Here is a 15,802-nt window from a genome sequence, read left to right as displayed (position 1 = left end):
GGGGAGGGGGTAGGGAAGAAATGAGGGGGTAGGGAAGAGGTGAGGGGGGTAGAGGGAAGAGGTGAGGGGGGTAGAGGGAAGAGGGGAGGGGGTAGGGAAGAGGGGAGGGGGTAGGGAAGAGGGGAGGGGGTAGGGAAGAGGGGAAGGGGTAGGGAAGAGGGGAGGGGGTAGGGAAGAGGGGAGGGGGTAGGGAAGAGGGGAGGGGGAAGAGGGGAGGGGGTAGAGGGAAGAGGTGAGGGAGTAGAGGGAAGAGGTGAGGGGGTAGAGGGAAGAGGTGAGGGGGTAGGGAAGAGGTGAGAGGGTAGAGGGAAGAGGTGAGGGGGTAGAGGGAAGAGGTGAGGGGGTAGAGAGAAGAGGTGAGGGGGTAGAAGGAAGAGGTGAGGGGGTAGGGAAGAGGTGAGGGGGTAGGGAAGAGGTGAGGGGGTAGGGAAGAGGTGAGGGGGTAGGGTAAAGGTAAGGGGGTAGGGAAGGGGGGAGGGGGTAGAGGGAAGGGGGGAGGGGGGTGGAGGGAAGAGGTGAGGGAGTAGGGAAGAGGGGAGGGGGGTACAGGGAAGAGGGGAGGGAGGTACAGGGAAGAGGGGAGGGGGTAGGGAAGAGGGGAGGGGGTAGGGAAGAGGTGAGGGGGTAGAGGGAAGAGGTGAGGGGGTAGGGAAGAGGGGAGGGGGTAGGGAAGAGGGGAGGGGGTAGGGAAGAGGGGAGGGGTAGGGAAGGGGGAGGGGGATAGAGGGAAGAGGTGAGGGGGTAGAGGGAAGAGGGGAGGAGGGTAGAGGGAAGAGGGGAGGAGATAGAGGGAAGAGGGGAGGAGATAGAGGGAAGAGGGGAGGGGGTAGAGGGAAGACTTGAGTAGGTTGGGAAAAAGGTGAGGGGGTAGGGAAGGGGGAGGGGGGTAGAGGGAAGAGATGAGGGGGCAGGGAAGAAGTGGGGGGGTAGGAAAGAGGTGGGGGGTAGGAAAGAGGTGGGGGGTAGGGAAGAGGTGAGGGGGGTAGGGAAGAGGTGAGGGGGTAGGGAAGAGGTGAGGGGGGTAGAGGGAAGAGGTGAGGGGGGTAGAGGGAAGAGGTGAGGGGGGTAGAGGGAAGAGGTGAGGGGGGTAAAGGGAAGAGGTGAGGGGTAGAGGGAAGAGGTGAAGGGGTAGAGGGAAAAGGTGAGGGGGTAGGGAAGAGGGAACGGGGGTTGAGGGAAGATGTGATGGGGTAGGGAAGAGGCGAGGGGGTAGGGAAGAGGCGAGGGGGTAGGGAAAAGGTGAGGGGGTAGGGAAGAGGTGAGGGGGTAGGGAAGAGGTGAGGGGGTAGGGAAGAGGTGAGGGGGTAGGGAAGAGGTGAGGGGGTAGAGGGAAGAAGAGAGGGGAGAGGGAAGAGGTGAGGGGGTAGGAAAGGGGGACTGGAGTAGCCGGCATAGGGAAGGTGACAGTTTAGAGATGGTGTGTACAATTAGCCACTGCTACGACGCCACAACACAAAAATCTACCCCTGGAAATATATCAGTGTGGTTGTTTGTAAATGCTGGCAAATTTAACAATGGTATTTAACATATTTTCCATCGGCTGTTTAATTAGCAAGGAGTGTTTGGGACTTTTCATAAACCTCAGGGCACCTTCGAAATAAACAGATGTTACCCAGGATTATTGTATCTCCCTTGCCGGACGGGTGTGTGAATAATGAACTCATTTCTTAGTAGGGATTGTCACCGAAAAAATAGCTTCTTTAGACCCAAGAGCACCAGCATTGTCCACAGCTCGTGTCATAGTGGAATTGCTGTACCGTGTAAATATGTAGTTATAATACGTCCACATCCACGTCATCCAATAGAGTACACGAATTATTTCTTTTAAGTAATTTCGTGGGGGGGTGGGGGTACTGCCAATCTTCACCCCCCTCCCCCCGTAGTTCACACAACGCACGACGTCAGAACGCATGCCCTGATCAAGGAAGGGTGTAAATCACAATCTTTATGCAAATATGTGAACGGTACAGTCATGAGAGCCAACCTGAAAGCCATTATGGTCAAAACCCCATACTGTCACCGACCATGACTGCCAAAATTTCAGTCAGTCATCGAGATGGTGAATAAATCGGATAATGTCGGGGCAAATGATCATGTTAGTGTTAACCCATTCAGCCAGGAAACGTCGTTCATTTTATTCTTGCAACAGCCTGATGATTTTATTCAGCTTAGGCTACACTTTTCAAACTGAAGGAGTCAGATGCAGTACTAATAAAGTCTTTAGTACGAGAGGCTGCTCGTAAGTTGAATAAAATGACTTGATAACAATAAGAATAAAATAAAAATGATGTCACTTTGGTTCAGGGGAATAAACGAATCTTTACCTAACCAAGGATTACGTAATCAACATATTTCGTACAGAAATAACAATGATAAGATGGACGTGTAGTTCTTACTTAAATGCTAGGCCTGGGTTTGGGGGGGAGGCTAGGTTTACTATTGACGAATTGAGAGGAGGGATTGGGCAAAAGTGTATTGTTGTGATGAGGAGGGATAGACTGAGGTGGTTAGGACATGTAGAGAGGATGGAGGATGACAATTGGGTGAGGAGAGAGAGGTGTGAACGTCGGAGGTTGGGCTGCGAGAGGCAGACCGGAAATGGCCTGCGACGAGGTCATAGTGTGTGACTTAAGGGATAAGGGAGTGAATAGGGAGGCTGCAAAAGACTGTGCAGTGTGGCGAGCCGCCAGTATGTGACCAAGGCCGACGACGCATGCAAGCATGTTAGATCCTTTATAAAGATACGACACGAACGATTCGATACAGGTGAGGTTCAGGGATCACCATTTTATATAATTTATCTCCTGCCACTTTTGCCTTCCATCTCTACAGTATCCCCGGCCATCCTATCGCGTTGACGAACAGGGGAATTTGGAGGAGGAACACGAACAACAACAGTCTACCCTCCTCCTCCCTGCCTGACTTACCTCATGCCCCTCCCCCCCATCTCTCTCTCTCTCTCTCTCTCTCTCTCTCTCTCTCTCTCTTTCCTATCTATCTCCACACTCCGACACGTCAGCTAAATATGACCCACCACCTGTTTAGTGTGTATGTGTGTATGTGTATGTGTGTGTGTGTATGTGTGTGTGTATGTGTGTGTGTGTGTGTGTGTGTGTGTGTGTGTGTGTGTGTGTGTGTGTGTGTGTGTGTCTGTGTGTGTGTGTGTGTCTGTGTCTGTGTGTGTGTGTGTGTGAGTGTGTGTGTGTGTGTGTGTGTGAGTGTGTGTGTGTGTGTGTGTGTGTGTGTGTGTGTGTGTGTGTGTGTGTGTGTGTGTGTGTGTGTGTGTGTGTGTGTGTGTGTGTGTGTGTGTGTGTGTGTGTGTGTGTGTGTGTGTGTGTGTGTGTGCGCGTGCATTAAAATATCCGAGCATCACTGAGTCCATGCATCAGTGTGTGTGTGTGTGTGTGTGTGTGTGTGTGTGTGTGTGTATCAGTATGTGCGTGAACTTGTGTGTGTGCATCATTGTGTGCGTGTATCTGTGCTCGTATCTGAGTGTGCGTGTATCAGTGCCTGTGTGTATCAGTGCCTGTGTGTATCAGTGCCTGTGTGTATCAGTGTGTGCGTATATTAGTGTGCGTGCGTGCTCTGATCAGTGCTGGTATCAGTGTTTGCGTGAATGAATACGTGCGTGCATTAGTGTGTGCCTGCTCCGTGTGCGCGTGTTTAGTGCGTACATGCCGCAGCGTGTGCGTGCATCGGTGTGTGCGTGCATCAGTGTGTACGTACTAAGTGTGTACGTAGTCAAATTGTGTGTGTTCAGTGTGTACTTAGTCAAATTGTGCTTGTTCAGTGTGTACGTGTTCAGTGTGTGCGTGTTTATTGTGTGTGTTCAGTGTGTACGTGTTCAGTGTGTACGTGTTCAGTGTGTGCGTGTTTAGTGTGTGCGTGTTCAGTGTGTGTGTGTGTGTGTGTGTGTGTGTGTGTGTGTGTGTGTGTAATTCACCGGGTCGGTCAGGATCACTTGATGGTCGTGATCGTCAGCTTTTACCCTCCCGGAAGGGAGCTGAGAGCTCATATAGTCCGATCTAAGGGCAAGGCTGTGATCTTCACACACGCACACACCCGTCCCCTTGCTCAAGGGGGACAGTAACCTCCCACTTCGTCAGTGAAACTTTTTCGCAACCTGAGCGAGGCGCGAACTCCCGTCCACCAGTTGGCAGGCGGGAACGTTACCACTGCACCAGCGAGGTGTGTGTGTGTGTGTGTGTGTGTGTGTGTGTGTGTGTGTGTGTGTGTAAGCCTGAACATGTGTGTGTGTGCATCATTGTGTGCGTATATCTATGTGCTCATATCTGAGTGTGTGTGTATCAGCGCCTGTGTATATCAGTGCCTGTGTGTATCAGTGCCTGTGTGTATTAGTGTGTGTGATTATTAGCGTGCGTGCGTGCTCTGATCAGTGCTGGTATCAGTGTTTGCGTGAATGAATACGTGCGTGCATTAGTGTGTGCCCGCTCCGTGTGCGCGTTTAGTGCGTACATGCCGCAGCGTGTATGTGCATCGGTGTGTGCTTGCATCAGTGTGTACGTGCATCGGTGTGTGCGTGCAACGGTGTGTGCGTGCATCAGTGTGTGCGTGCTAAGTGTGTACGTAGTCAAATTGTGTGTGTTCAGTGTGTACTTAGTCAAATTGTGCTTGTTCAGTGTGTACGTGTTCAGTATGTACGTGTTCAGTGTGTACGTGTTTATTGTGTGCTTGTTTATTGTGTGCGTGTTCAGTGCGCTCGTATTCAGTGTGTGCGTATTCAATGTGTGCGTGATAGTGTGCGTTCTCAGTGTGTGCGTACTTGTGTGCGTGCTCTGTGTGCGTATTTACTGTGTGCGAATACCAGTGTAATTCAAACTGTCTGCATGTTTGTAAGAGTGAAGGTATGCAAAAATTTAATGATGATGATGATGATGATGATGACTGAGGTGTCTGGCAGTAGACAGTAGCAGTAGATAGATGATAGATGATGATGATGATGATGATGATGATGATGATGATCATGATGATCATGATGATGATGATGATGATGATGATGATGATGATGATGATGATGACTGAGGTGTCTGGCAGTAGATAGTAGCAGTAGATAGATGATGATGATGATGATGATGATGATGATGATTCTCCTAGTTCTTTTTAATCCGGAAACTTTTGTGTTATCAAGGAGGATTCTGTACTCTACTCCTTTCACCTTAACTTGGCCCAAATTTTCGTCCATTTGCAGCTTTTCACGTGTCTCAGTTGCGTCTTTGAAACAGCACTTTTTCGTGACTAGCATAATATTCTATTGTTACAACTCAGCATTCGAGATAAAGAGATTGCAATTTAGGCCAAGTTAGAGTAAAATGAGCATAGTGAAGGGGATGGGATGGAGGGATGGAGTAGAGAGGTATACGAGAGAGGCGGGTGTACGTTGGGGGAGGGCAGCGAAATGGCAGTGTATAGGGCGACATGGAGGCGATTTGTTTGTGGCCACTCCTTACGGGTTTAAGGCGTCTGGCTATAGTTAACTAGACAATTAGGGCTATAGATATAGGTGACGATACACGACTATTTTAAAATTACATCCATTTCCCTTATTTTCTACAATTTCTTTGGCCTACAACGCTTCCTGGCTGACCGTAAGATATCCCCGTGTCCTAATTTAGTCACCTTAATGGCAAAAACAGCAAAACCCAACACTTGCAGCAAGAGAAGACTACACACCATCATTACCCCCTAACCAGCAAAACGACGTCTATTGCCCTCATCTGTTGAATCTATTTGACCTATGACACTTCCTGGTTGGCAGCAAGATACCTCTGTGTCCTATCTGAATCATGTTGGTGGCAAAAACAGTGAAATTTAACCCCAAAACAGTAAAATTTTACACTTACATTAGGAGACTGAGCCGACGCAGCCTCACACTCTTATCGTCCGAGTACCACTGACTGACCAATGGAATGCCATGCTTGTCCAGCCCAGAAACTCGTGTGAAACTTTACCCAACTACTTTTACAACTCCTAGAGGGCACGGAGGCCCTCTCATCTTCAGGGTAACTCTAGTATTTTATTCTAGCTAATACGAGAGGCAATTATGCACCCGTGAGCTATTTATAAGTGTCTAGAGCGTTCATGCTGTAAATATTAACCCTCCAATGATCGTGACACCTCTAGTACTTTTTTCTTATTAGACTCCAGACGATTTTATTCAGCTGGGAATGGGTCTTAGGAGCCTGAGTACATAAGAGAAAACCGTCGTAAAGGAAGCATCAGGGACCGTAGCATATAAAGTCAGAAATTATTCTTAGATGTTTACCGTACTCTATTCACTTTCACTTTGCCTAATACTGCCATCTCCTTACCATTGCTGAGCTGTAACGATACATTAACACTAAAATATAGAACAATATTCTTTTTTCCCTAAATGGACCTAAAATTACCATCTCTCCATCTTGAATGCTGAGTTTTACCAATAGATTAACACCAAAATATGATGCTAGTCACGAAGAAGTGCTATTTAAAGGATGTAGTGACATACCATTGTCATTTCCTGACACTGGGCTACTTGAGATGAGTAAAATGACCTACACAAGGATGGAAATCTGGCCCGTGTTAGAGGAAGAACTGTATAGTCACGAAAAGGTGTTATGGAATGGATATAGAACTTCACTTTAACTTGGCCTAAAATTGCCATCTCTCCATCTTGAATGCTGAGCTGTAACAAGAGCCTGACATTAGAATATGATGCTAGTCACGAAAAAGTGATGTTGAGGATATGTAGAGCCGTGTTATCGTCCTCTTCAGCCTCTAATCAGCTTTGGGAAAGAAGCAGCAAAATGAAGATTTCAGCCATGTTAAGTCTGATAAGCTATAAATACAGCTTAATGGAACGATCTGATAAAAATTACAGCTATAAACTCATTCTACAACTCCCTAGCACCTCTTCCTTAGCTATTTATTTTGCTTATTACACCTTACTCTACTACTGGACTGTAAAAATGATTCAAACTTTGCCATACTCGGCATAAAAGAACGCACAAAACGATATTAACTAGCTTTATCCAAAAATATATCGTTAAGGAAGTCTTTGTGTGCGTGTGTGTGTGTGTGTGTGTGTGTGTGTGTGTGTGTGTCACCTAGCCCAGTCTAACCATATATAACCTCACATAATCTCACGTAACCTCCCCATACCTAATCTAAATTATCGCAACCCAACCTGACCACCAAACCTAATCAAACACAGCCTAACCCTATTTAAAGCGACCTAATCTCACCCAGTCTCATTTAACCTGACCATACCTAACCTAGCACGACCCAGCCAACCCTAAAATGACCTAATCCAACCGAATCTAATCCAGTCTAACCTAGCCTAGTACAACCCAACCAAAACATATCTAAACCGACCTATTCTAACCCAGTCTAACCTAATCTGTCTATACCTAATCCACCTGAACACAACCCAACCAAAAATGACCCAGTTCAACCAAACCCTGCCTAAAGTGACCTAACCTAGGTTGATATTGACTATTCATTCTTTAAGACTTCCATGCCAGTGAAAGTCAAACTCAAAGTTTCGCCTGTTCTGTTTATAAGTTGGTTTGTGAGTGTGTGTGTGTGGGGGGGGGGTCGATGCGTTGTGTGTGTGGGGGGAGATCGGGGGTGTATGGTTTGGTGTGGTTGCAGTGTGTGTGTGTGTGTGTGTGTGTGTGTGTGTGTGTGTGTGTGTGTGTGTGTGTGTGTGTGTGTGTGTGTGTGTGTGTGTGTGTGTGTGTGTGTGTGTGCGGGGCCAGTGTGTTACCATGGCAACCTCCCCACACCACTCCAACTTCCGTTAGAGAGTATTGTATGTGTGTGTGTGTGTGTGTGTGTGTGTGTGTGTGTGTGTGTGTGTGTGTGTGTGTGTGTGTGTGTGTGTGTGTGTGTGAGCTCACTATTCGTCAAAGGACCTTGGTTATACATAAGAAGACATGCTATTAAAGCTGCGGCACAAATATAATGTGCTATGAAGTCAACTTCACTCAAAAGAACGCCACGCTTCTTCTCCCCTTTCCTGTCTCCTTGCCTTGCGTCTGTCTGTCTTCTGTCTGTGTGTCTTTCTTTCTGCCTGTCTCGCTATTGCAAACCACAATCAACTCTCAACTGTCCACAATGTCCTAGAATATCCTAATATCCTGCATTATACTTTTTTTTTCAGGGTAACGACCTAGATTTTCGTCCTTTTGCCGCTTACTTCACATGGGTCATTGGCAGAAAGGGACAGCGCTACGGCTCCCCTTCAATAGAACTTTTTTGTGACTTACATGTTCTAGTATTAATCTATTGCTAAAACTCAGTATTCAAGTTGGAGAGATGGAAATTTTAGGCCAAGTTAGAGTAAAATGGGTACAGAATTAATAAAGTCAAACAGCATACCTTTTGTGGGTGCAGTGGGAACAAGGCTACGGATCGCAGGCAGGAGGACAATGGAGGGAAAATCCAGCAAAATCTGACCACCAGCTTATGAACTGACGCCAAAAACATTCGCGCCTAATAATCGGTTCAAACGTCCGTCCACTTTATCACTAAACACCTGTGGTTTTGAAGAGTAGCAACAGAAAATAAAATAATCGTGTAGACGTGATGTACTGATGCACTCCCTCCACGGAGTCTACCTCTGACCTACCGGTACTGTTTATTGCTTGTTCATCACAGTGCTTCGAAATTGATGGACCTCTCACTCGGACATGACGGCTGACTGAACCTTTATCTTTGTCTTGTAGTCCTGACCTCTTTCTGAATGCTATTAAAAAAACGAATTACTTCATCCTAACATAATTCAAAGTCTAATGACAGAGATGATCTGCTCGCTTGACTTCCCCGCGCACCTTTTGTGACGCCACAGACTAAGTCGGGGTGGGCTTTCTGTTCAGAGAAAAAGAGTAAAATAGATGGGTAACTGCGAAAAATTAGTCACTCTCCGCTGACTCTTCCTGCTCGGCTTCCAGCGACAACGTTCCCAAGATTGTAAGGGCTTGTACGGAACGGCAAATTCAAAATCTAAATAAAGAAGAAAATCTGGTGACTTTTTTCCATAATTTTGCTAAGAAATAGGAGGGCAGAGAAAGGCAGACAGACTGGCAAACAGGCAGGCAGGCATGCAGATATATAGACTCATGTATAATCCGGGCCAAATATACTACATGACTTCCTCTCGCTTTCGAGGTCAGTTGTACTAGCATCCCATTTAGCAAGAGATTTTCTCGCCTTTCTTAGTACCCATTTTGTTTGCATCCATATTCGTACCAGATCACGTTAGTCAACAATGATGTGCGTATTTGGGGATTAATAAAGCTTTAGTGTCATTTTGTATATGAGAGAAAAAGGCAGTGAAAATATCGATGGTATCCCCCAACAAACTGACACCACAACCTTCTCCCGTTCGCCTCTGCCTGGGTTTTTTTCTTTAACCATTCTTTTCCTCAAATGGAGAGTTGTGGCAGACGCCTGTATTCCATAAACTAACATGTTATTCGTTCTACGTACAGATTATTATGCGAAAATCTTGCTCGTCATTGGCCACGAGATTTTAGGTAAAGAGATTTTGAAGTGATGTAGGGGCTGGGAACCCTCTGTATCTTGACTGCTTTTGGGCTGGGAGTTTACTGTTAGTAGTAATAGTAGTAGTAGTAGTAGTAGTAGTAGTAGTAGTAGTAGCTTGAGAGATCAGCATTCCAGATTTCATTGACGAATATTATGGAACCTTCAGGCTAGAAATGTCCGGTAGAGTTACGGCATCTGAGCAGTGTCTGACTTGATCAATTCCTTTTAATGCAATAGACGATATTTTGAGCATTATTTCAGTTCTTGAAGTCTATGCACTTCAAAGCTATCTCATTTTCCAACCAGATTTTCATATAGTAGTTTGTCTGAAGGGTACTACTGAGCCTTCATGACTAGCACAGATAGTGGAGCACCAACATATCCAGTACTCCAGTGCTAGGGAGGCCATGTGGGGTGCTTTTGGTTATGCCTGAGTTCGCTGGCTGTTCTTTAGTTTGTCCTTAAATTCTGGTGTCCTTAATTAACCCAATATGTACTCAGAGCATTTTCACAGGATGCTTATCTAATTAGACTTGTTATTTACGGCTAATGTTTAAGGCTGTTAATATCAAAAGAGGGTAATCACACAAGATAACAGTTATATATCTGAAGACATAATCAGGTCAGGAAAGAAACTCAAACATTCCTGTATTTCACGCTCATATGTATCGACATCTACACTTCGTGGTTTTGCAAAAGATGAATTTATGTCGTTTCGATGACTGGTGAGTAGAGAGGGACTGGCGGGGATGTGTGGTGGTGTGGGGCGGGATATGGTGACACACTGCAGTAAAGAAATGCCACATAGCTCTCTGTTGGTTGCTCCTGTTACTGGCCGCTCGTCACCCCTGCGAAAGGATTAACATCTTAGTTAACCTTCATTGCCACAGATCTTTCGTAGGTTAAATAAAATTGTCTTGAGATAGTAAGAATAAAATAAAAAAATGTGATCTAGCATTAATTGGGTTAGTAATCGTAACACAACCAGGGTCTTCTGTATCATATTCTACTGCAAGTGACTTTGGAGACTTTGTGAGGTGTGGCTGTGTGGAAGTGTAGCAATGTGCAGGTGTGTGTGTGTGTGTGTGTGTGTGTGTGTGTGTGTGTGTGTGTGTGTGTGTGTGTGTGTGTGTGTGTCGGGGAGAGCATTTGGATATTGCAAGGCATGAAAGGATTGATCTTCCTGATGAGTCTCTTGAGTGTGTGGAAGAGTTTTGTTATTTGGGAGACATGTTACGTGCTGGAGGTCGGGCTGGAGCTGCTCTGTGGCTAGAGTGAGGAGTGGTTGGAAGAAGTTCAGGGATCTGTTGCCTATCCTGACATTGAGAAGACTCTCCCTCCGTGCTACGAGATCTTTGTATGCAGCATGTGTTAAGAGTGTAGTGTTGTATGGAAGTGAGACTTGAGCAGTAAAGGAAGAGGATATTCGCAGGCTCAATCATACAGAAATGACAATAATTAGGTGGATGCGCAGTGCGTCCTTGAATGCGAGGCCTGGGGGGGCTAGGTTTACGATGAATGAGTTAAGAGAAACAATGGGACTGGAGTGTATTGGTGCCAGTCCTTGATCTCTACCTTTCCCACTCCCCACTTCACCATCTCCCTGGGGGATCTTTCAAAGGCCTTCCCCAAATAAAAACCGAGGTTCAACTCCCTCTTAATAAAGAAATAAGATAATCTGCCGACTTTTTCCCATAATCTTGCCAACAGACAGGCAGGCAGACAAAGGCAGACCAACAGGCAGACAGGCAAGTAGGCAAGCAGAAAGGCAGATAGACTGATAGATATATAAACCCGGCCAAACACATAGATTCATCGCGCTTTTTCGGTTGGTTATAACAACACCCCCTCCTACCAGAAAAAAATATATATATATATTATTATTTTTGTCTCTTTTCTCATTACCTATTCTGTTTTCAACCATACTGGTACCAGATCACGTTAGTCAACAATTATGTGCATATTTGGGGATTAATAATGCTTTAGGCTTATTTTGTATATGAGAGAAAAGGGCAATGAAAATACTGATAGTACCACCCGTGATACCATAACCCTTTCCCGTTGGCCTCTGTCTAGATTATTTCCTTTAACCATTTTTTCCTCAAATGGATCGTTGTGGCAGACTCCTGTATTCCACAAACTAGTATTTTATTCGTTCTACGTACAGTGTATTATGCGAAAATCTTGGACGTCATTTGCCACGAGATTTTAGGTGAAGATATTTTCAAGTGATGTAGGGGCTGGCAACCCTTTAGCAGGCAGTTAGCAACCTCCAAGTTTGTGCAGGCCAGCAGGCAGGAGGTGAGGCAGCAGTTCACTCCATGAGGACAATATCTGGGGAAGAAGACTGTCAGGCAGTATTATTAGCTGATGCCTCAAATGCATTTAATTCCATCAACCGGGAGGCAATGCTGCACAATATCAAGGTTAAATGCCCAGCATTTGCCCAATATGTGGAAAACACCTACAAAGAACCAGCAGACCTCTACATTGTGGGTAAGACAGCGGCTCACGATGTCGGTGTAATCCAGTCCACAGAAGGAACTACCCAGGGGGACCCCGTTGCCATGGCTATGTACGCCCTGGCGATGACAGTGCTGCAACAACAGATCAAATACGAGGCCACCAATGTAAAACAGGTAGCTTATGCAGATGATTTCACGGGTGCTGGCAAGGTTGAGGATGTGAGGAAATGGTGGGACCTTGTAACATCTCATGGCCCTGAAATAAGTTACTACCCTAATGCAAGTAAGTCCATCTTGATCGTGAAACCAGCTTACTATCAAGATGCACAGGAAGCATTTAGAGGCACAAACGTGATAGTGACCAAGGAAGGTCAGAGGCATCTAGGGGCTGTGATTGGAACCAAGGAATTCAAAGACCAATATGTGAGTGATAAGGTAAAGACATGGCTAGAAGAAATTCATACACTATCCAGCCACACAAAAACAGAACCCCATGCAGCATACAGTGCATTTACTATGGTGCAAAGCACAAATGGACCTTCGTGATGAGGACCATACCAGACATCGAGTTGCTGCTACAACCACTGGAGGATGCAATCAGGGATTCATTCCTCCCATCTCTAACCAATGGCCACATCCCCACACCAGAAGAGAGGGACCTTCTAGCACTACCACCCAGGATGGGAGGCCTTGGCATTATAAATCCAGTAGCCGTGGCAAGCTACGAACACAGAAATTCACTCAGGCTCACCGAATCCTTGTCACAGAAGATCTGCGCCCAGGTTGAGACGAGTGAAATCGACCACCAAAGGCAGAAAGACATAAAGACACAGATAAGCAAGGAGCGTGAAGCTAGACAAAAAGACCAGCTGCAGCACATAATCGAACATCTAACACCAGACCAGTGCAGAAGAGTTGAAACTGCACAGGAGGTTGGGGCATCGAACTGGCTCACAACCCTGCCTCTCAAGGCAAAGGGCTTCCACTTCAACAAACAAGAATTTATTGACGCCATAGCCTTGAGATATGGGTGGCCAATAGAGAACCTACTTCAACACTGTGCTTGTGGCACTGCCTTTGATGCAAACCATGCAATGGTATGCAAGAAGGGAGGCTTTGTTTGCATCCGACACGATGAATTACGCGACCTCACTGCCAAAATGCTGCAGGAAATATGCCATAATGTCAAGACTGAACCAGCTCTGCTACCCCTGGACGGCGAGCACTTCACCCACACAACAGCAAACACATCAAATGATGCAAGAGTGGATGTCAGTGCTCGAGGTTTCTGGACACGTGGGCAGAGGGCGTTCTTCGACATCAGGATATTCGATCCCATGGCAGCATGTCATCGTGAACTGTCTCTCAAAGCTGCACACAAAAGGAATGAACAAGAAAAAAATAGAAATTATCCAGAAAGGATCCAACATGTGCACCACGGACGATTCACTCCCCTTGTGTTTACAACATCAGGTGGGATGGGTCCAGAGGCGGTGAGATTCTACTCGAGACTGGCAGAGGTTCTTTCTGAGAAGAAACGTCAACCGCAGAGTTCTGTTATGGCCTGGATGAGATGTCGACTGTCATTCTCCCTCGTGAGGTCTGCTCTGCTATGTCTCAGGGGCACAAGATCATCAGCCCTCAGGCCTGTCTCTCTGGCGGGTATGGATTACGAAGCTACAGTGGTCGAGAGTCGCATAGACCAGCGACTCCAATAGTTTAATGTCTTTATTTACACTGTAATATCAATAAATATAAAATAAAATAATAATAGTAATAGCAGATGGTTGGTAACCACAGCCGTTGGCGTGCCTGGGGCCAACGGATTGTAATATAAGGGTTAGTGTTAACCTTCACATTACAACTCCAAATGTGAACCGTATTAGGAAGGTTGGTTTTGATCTTCACAGTATAATTCCTCAATGGATGGAGGTGATTATGACAAAAAAAAAAAAAAATAGTAGTGCGAGTAGTAATAGTGGTAGTAGAAGCAGTAGTAGTAGTAGTAGTAATAGTAGTAGTAGTAGTAGTTGTTGTTGTTGTTGTTGTTTGAGGGATCAGCATTCCAGAATTCATTGACGAATACCACAGAACCCTCAGGCTTACCGAGTCAGGGTAGAATTATGGCATCTGAGAAGTGATTTATTTCATCGGTTTCCATTTAATGCAGTACACGACATTTTGAGCTTTATTTCAGCTCTTGGCATCTCTGCACTTCAAAGTTTTCGAAGTTTGCCGATCAGATTTTCATATAGTAGTTTGTCTTAAGGGTACTACTGAGTTTAGAGCCTTCATGACTAACACAGATAGTGGAGTACCAACATATCCAGTAATCCAGTGCTAGAAAAGCCAGGTGGGGTGCTTTGGGTCATGCCTGACTTCACGGGCTTTTCTTCGGTTTGTCTTTAAATTCTGGTGTCCTCATTTCACCCATTATGAACCCAGAACATTTTCACAGAATGCTTATCTACTTAGACTTGTTATTTAAGGCTAATATTTAAGCCTGTTATTATAGAAAGAGGGTTATTACACAAGACAACAGATATTTATCTGAAGACATAATCAGGTCAGGAAAGAAACTCAAACACTACTTTATTTCACGTTTATTTTTACCGAGACATCTACACTTCGTGGCTTTGGAAAGATGATGTTAAGTCGTTTCGAAGACTGGTGAGTAGAGAGGGTCTGGCGGGGATGTGTGGTGGTGTGGGGTGGGATATGGTGACACACTGCAGTAAAGACATGCCACATAGCTCTCTGTTGGTTGCTCCTGTTACTGGCCGCTCGTCACCCGTGGGAAAGGAATAATATCTTAGTTAACCTTCACTGCCACAGATCTTTCGTATGTTAAGTATAATCGTCTTGAGGTAGTAAGAATATAAGAAATATCATCTAGGATTCACTGGGTTAATAATCATAACAAAGTACTGTTATGGCAAATGCTCAGATGAAGTTGCATCCATTGTGCCACCTATCCATACCTTCCCCCGCACTACACGGGCGTCTGATAGCGCTCATGACTGGACTGTCAAACTGCCATATTGCAGAACTTCCGCTTATCAGAATTTTTATTCCCCGAACTGCATCTCTTTGCAACTCGCTTCCCCAGAGTTGTGTCCCCCCAAACTTCCACCTACAGCAGTTCAAGTCCAACTGTTACAGGTTTTCTATGAATGGAGGACACCTGCAGTCTGGTGTATGGATTATTTTTTAATTCAATTGTTTTCCTTCTTCTGTTCCGTTATTAAAAAAAAAAAAAAAAAAAAAGCAAGAGAAGTACCGACAAACTAGTTGTGTGTGTGTGTGTGTGTGTGTGTGTGTGTGTGTAATTCACCGGGTCGGTCAGGATCACTTGATGGTCGTGATGGTCAGCTTTTACCCTCCCGGAAGGGAGCTGAAGCTCATATAGTCCGATCTAAGGGCAAGGCTGTGACCTTCACACACGCACACACCCGTCCCCTTGCTCGAGGGGGACAGTAACCACCCACTTCGTCAGTGAAACTTTTCGCAACCTGAGCGAGGCGCGAACTCCCGTCCACCAGTTGGCAAGCGGGAACGTTACCACTGCACCAGCGAGCGGTGTGTGTGTGTGTGAGAGAGAGAGAGAGAGAGAGAGAGAGAGAGAGAAACTTTAGTGAATTTAGATCATTTAGATAGTGAGCAATCCTTTGCTCACACACGATAACATATCATACTCCCGCAGTGCAACTGGCGACGTACTACAGGGTGGGCCACACACAACGCTCCTCTTACACAGCTGGGAGATTTCTTGTGTGTTGCTAGGACGGCTC

This window comes from Coenobita brevimanus, chromosome 39, assembly GCF_032717465.1.
Source record: "Coenobita brevimanus isolate Jiangsu-jjx chromosome 39, ASM3271746v2, whole genome shotgun sequence".
NCBI lineage: Eukaryota > Metazoa > Arthropoda > Malacostraca > Decapoda > Coenobitidae > Coenobita > Coenobita brevimanus.
The sequence above is the reverse complement of the archived record's forward strand: the minus strand, read 5'-3'. Positions refer to the sequence as shown.